At 34.6% G+C, this 5,563-nt stretch overlaps 1 protein-coding gene across 5 annotated transcripts in view; it reads left to right on the top strand.

Moving 5' to 3' along the window:
• Positions 1-5,563, top strand: part of LOC111633541 (sulfate transporter-like) — an 84,245-nt gene that overhangs the window by 54,366 nt on the left and 24,316 nt on the right. The gene's annotated exons all lie outside the window — the stretch shown is intronic.

The raw sequence follows: 5,563 nt of genomic DNA on the forward strand, positions 1-5,563 counted from the left end.
GTCCGCCACAAATATTGAAGTCGTAATATCACTAGAAAAGCGTTTAAAGCACATAAAATCATATTAAAATATACACATTTACAAGTATGTACTGTATTTACAGTACAGTACATGCATTCGTAAATTTAGATTACTTTTTTCTGTACTCTATTAAAAACTAAAATTTATTTGTTTGTAAGCTTAAAATAGATTCTTATTAACCATATATTATTAAAAATGCATTAATAAATAAAATACAGAACTGGGAATAGTAATTTATGGTTTATCCGAGTGACAAGTAGATTCGGAGACAAGTAAATTCGACTTACGTCGTTTTTCGACTTAAGTCGTTTTCCTGGAACCAATTACCGACGTAAGGCAAGGTATACCTGTATTTGTTTAGTAATTAAATTATTTTGACCCAATTGAATTTGTATATTATTGATTCATTCCTTTCTTATTCCCATCTAAATAAGTATTTTATTTTTCTGAATGAGCCAGACTAATTGATCAGATTATATTTTTCTTTTCTGAACAAGGGGCTGAAGTAGCTAGATCACACACTTTTTAATTGAACTAACTTTTCTGGAAAGGTGAAATTGAAGTGCAAAAGCTGTAGAATAAAGATATGTAGATGTAGAATTTTATTGCTCCATTTCTCCTCTTATTAAATATTTGTTAAAAATTAATTATTTTATATAAATAAATATTGATGTAAGTTAAATATTAAAAATACTAACTATAAAAGTATTTAGATAAATGCCTTTCAGAGTCAGAGTAGGTTAACCCCTATGACCACCTCAGTCCCCTATAAAATGACTTGGTATTTAATTTTGCCAGAGTCAGACTCGGCCTACTAAAATTATCAAGAGTTGAAGTCAGAGTAGAGTGTTTTTTTCCTGACTCTGCAGCCCTGAGAATATCACTTCATTTTGAGTTGGTAAAGAAATATAAAATAAAGACACTTTCAACAAAAAGAAGAAGTCTTGATTTTTATTAAATAAATTAATTAAATAAGTTTATTAAATATTAAATATCTTAGTAATTCATATAAATTATTATACACAATTAAAACTAATTTTTTAAAATCAAAACCAGTGCTGATTAAACCAGTATACAAAATAAAGACAATTGTATGAAAGCAGTTTGGTACATGCACTCTCCTGCAACAGCACTGATAAACAGTGCAGTGTCATTTTCCAAGACCATCATCCACCCAGAGATCAGTCCTGCTTGTTTGGCCACTGCATCTCATGATACCATAAAATGCTTTTAACAGCATTACACCATTTAGTAGTGTTTCCACAAAATGGCACATGGCAGGAATTAGTTACTAGGTTGAAGCAGAGGTGCAGAGTACTCCATGACCTATAAATAGTAATATGAAAAAGACAAAATTTTGAATCTTACATTTAATTATATTATATATAATATATTGCATTTTTAAAATATACAGTATACAATAACCATCTACAACACAGTTAAAATTAAGATTAGAAAAGTAACACTTTTAAACAGCAGGGCTGAAATTGTTAGGTATAAATATTTCTCACTATTTAAAGTGGCTTCTAATGTAGTTTGGCCATCGCCCATAATATTGTATATTTTGTATTTATTAATTTTAGTCTTAGCCGTATCTTTGTTCCTTTATCTTTACTTTTTCTAGAACTTTCCTTTTCAACCCTTTTCCCTTGGGTGGGATTACCGATTCCAAGAAATGAGTAGTAGAACAAAAGAAGAAGTAAGTCCCTGAGACCAAGAAAATGAGGAGAGAAGCAGTTTGGGCTCGAATTCCGAAGAGTAAGGACGGAAAAGAGGTAGTACTCCAGATTGAGTGTAAGATGATTGGGGACTACGAGGAGCCAAGGAATCGATAGGAAGGAATTCCTATAAGAGAACTTTGAAGGAAGCTATTGAAAGAATCATACAAAAGGTCTACAGGAAGGATAAGAAATAATGTTCCAGGAAAGCTCCAAAGTGATGTCCCACCCAAGAGTATGAACTCAAGAAAATCCCAGGTATTGTGGTCATATGCACGTAGTGAGGTTTATTTAACAAAGGGATGCATATATTAAAATAACAAAACATTCTTTTATTCTACACGTATATTAACACTTGGCAGGATTTTCCGGATTCTGACACTCCTAATACCTTTTTCGCTCAAAACAAAACCTTTTTAGATCCACAGGCAGAACAAAAAAATATATCGCAGTACAAAGAAATACTTATCAATACCTTAACTACTACTTATTCTAATAAAGGAAAGAGAGAAAAGATAGATAATAGGATAGGTAGAAATATAGTATCAAGCAAGAATGGGTACTTAATAGTTGGCGTTTGAAGTGGCGGTGGTTGGATGATATCGTTCTAGATTGTGGGGACCGATTGTATGTGAAAGTCGATCAATATTCCACTTGGCCCTTCAGATGACCTTAATTGAAGATACTCCTCCAGGTCGATGCAAAAACGACCTGGAGACCTCTCAGATGTGTCTTCTCTCTTCGAAGTTCTGAGCAAAAGTGGCCTTAAGTGACTCCTTTTTTTGCCCTCTGGGCTATACCTTTCCTTTGTCCCATAACCAGGTCACCCACCACCCATACTTGGAAGAAAGTTCCAGGAAGTTGTATACAAAAGAACAAAGAAGGAAGGAAGGGAAAATACATAAACATATATAAAATATATATGGACAAATAAAAATATACCGGTGTACCACCACAGTATTTCCATCTTCCTCTTATACTATTCTTATTCGTCTACTCTGTTCTTCTTTCTTTAGTTGTAAGCAGGGCCGCCGTAAGCGGGCGTGCAAGGCGTGCACCGCACACGGGCGGCATGTCCAGGGGGCGGCAAAGAGCCTTTCTGGCAAGCTCAGCATAGGTAATCGTAGTTAAACAGGGGGCGGCATAATCGGTATTGCACACGGGCGTTCAAACAGCTAGCGGCGCCCCTGGTTATAAGTATTAGTTATAAGTTATGCCCCACATATAGTTGTTGCGCTCAATTAACCCGCTGTTTGTTAGATCAAATTTTAATGCCTGTGTGTACAGAAACCATTTGTAGTGTTGGGATCCAAAAGAAAAATAAAAAAAAACCTGTTTGAACCAATAATAAATTACTTTGTGTCGAAAAATCTAACGAGTGTTTATTTGTACCATTACACTCATGGGACCTCATACTTATCACAACGAACATCACAGTAGAATATACTTGTCTGCAAGTGGGCTTCTGCCATAGTCTTTCAAGCACAGTCTGTGTGAGAGGTTGTATTATAAAGCATTAGAACAAATGGCACAACATGAAAGTTCTGAAACATTTTTTGAAGTGTATCTGGCACATACAGCCAGAGTTCTACAGGACTGGAAGGTTTTTGCTGCACAACATTGCACCAGTGCACTGTAAGATCCTTAGAGTGGTGTGACACTTTTGGATTATCTGCTGTATTGCCTGATATTGTGCCTACAGAATTTTTTTCCCTTGCCTTGAAGCTGTCATTAAAAAATAAAAATTGACAATAAAAATAAAATTGATTCTAAATGAAGATTGCAATAGTTTGGTATGTTTTTGATTTTTTTCTTGCCTTGAAGAGGTCCTTGCCATCATATTTGTGAAGCTTTGCAAGTGGGACTAGAATTTGTGCAAAAACAGAAAATTTTTTCTAATTTTTGTATAGAAGAAAATAATAATTATTATAATGTTGTAAAAAGAAGCCATCTGTGGTGTGATGGGTTAATGAAAAGCGTATTATTCAAATAATACACCATGTATTAACACAATTTTCAATTAACGATAAAGGAAATTATTTATTTACAGTTAATCTACAAATTATTCAAAATACATGAGCTCAAAATTGTCCATAATATTACATGTTAACCATTTTGAAGTACATAAGTCTAAACCATTCCTCTTTTTCTCTCGTTCACAAGGCTCGTATATCCGGTTACACGTGCGGGTCCTGAAGCCAGCCAGTACACAATCCATTAGAATCGTATTATAATACTAATTATAACTAACTTAACTTAAAATAAAAACTAATATAATCTAGGTTAGAAAAAAGAATACAGAAAGGTCATGTTAGAAGGATATATCCATATAACAGGTTGGGCAATCTTCCGACGTTTACCACAATGAACTTAGTGTATACTACTGACCTCATGGACATGTTCCCTTCTCTCCTCACATGATTCTCCCTTTGCTTGCTTCTCCAAGAATGAACAAAGAAGAAAAGTCTTCCTACGCTGCCTTGTTGGTTGGTGCCTCTTTTCAGCCCAAAACAAGCCAGAAAGTGCATATAGGTTGGAAGAGTCAAACAAGGAAATATAGTGCGGGTTATTTACGTAGATGAAGAAATTACAGATAACATAGAATATTAGCGAATAAAACATATATATATACATGGTGGGATACACCACAAATCAAACAAAAAATGAATATTTTATGTCCGTATAAGGACATGTCTGTAGAAATTTCTAAGAAAATTGAACTACTCAGATTAAAACAATAGATGAATTTGAGTGCTTAGACCGAACATCTTTGATAGGAATCAAATTGTCAGTCAGTGTTGACTCATCCCACGATCCGGCTTCTGATCTTGTTACAATTCGTAACGAGGAAGGGAACCAATTGGAGAGTGGGGACAAATCGACATTGACCTATCGGAATGTTCGATCTGGGACCCAAAGGAAACATATAAAAACCGTGCAGAAAAAGGATGTGACGTTCTTGGTTCTTGGTTTGCAGTACTCCTCTCCAAGATTCTTGTCATCCAGACGTTCTCCCACGAGAGCTTGTTAGATATTCAGGGGACTTGTCCTCACCCTTCTGCGCCGTCAAGATCGCTAAAGTTCACCTTGTAGCTAGAAGACCTTAGTCCAAGTAATGTTATGCACCCTGGAGCTGACATCTTCACGCCACCATCGCCGGAAGAAAAACTACTGTCAGAACAGTTGAATTTTTTGTGTTATGAACTTGTTTCTTGACTTTGGATAGGTGTTACACCTTTTTAAGGATTTGTTGTAAGAAATTTTTATATTTATTAAACAGTTTACGATGGAGAACCTGTCTCAATGAGTTTTTCCACTCCCACACGACAGTGCTGACCACTCAATTGTTGCAACACTTTTCACTCAATCGGTAAACCTCACATTTTGCAGGCATCTCTGTGATTCAGGCCTATGTGACAGCAGTTCTGAAGATAGTTCCAAAACAAGACTTTTCTAATTGTTTCCAGAAGCTTTACAAACATTGTCAAAAGTGTGTTGTGTCTTATGGAGAGTACTTTGAAGGCAAATAAAAATAATTCCTATGTATCTTCTGTTTTGTTGTTTTTATTATGGCATTTGCACCACATATTTTCAATTCAAGTTACTCTTTCAGATTACTTACTATTCTCAGAACCAATTAGAATAAAACATTTTCCTCCTCTGATATTTGAAGTTAAGTTTTCAAAAGCACTCAAAGTTTAGAAGTCTTAAAAATTTTGCACCAGAAAAAATAATTTGTTTGAATTTTATATCTGTGTGGAGCTTCCTGAAGTGATGCATTAATATTTTTTTCTAATATTAATAAAAATAATAATTATTATATT

The sequence above is a fragment of the Centruroides sculpturatus genome, unplaced genomic scaffold, assembly GCF_000671375.1.
Source record: "Centruroides sculpturatus isolate CEXI.00-Female unplaced genomic scaffold, Cexi_2.0 scaffold780, whole genome shotgun sequence".
Classification (NCBI taxonomy): Eukaryota; Metazoa; Arthropoda; class Arachnida; order Scorpiones; family Buthidae; genus Centruroides; species Centruroides sculpturatus.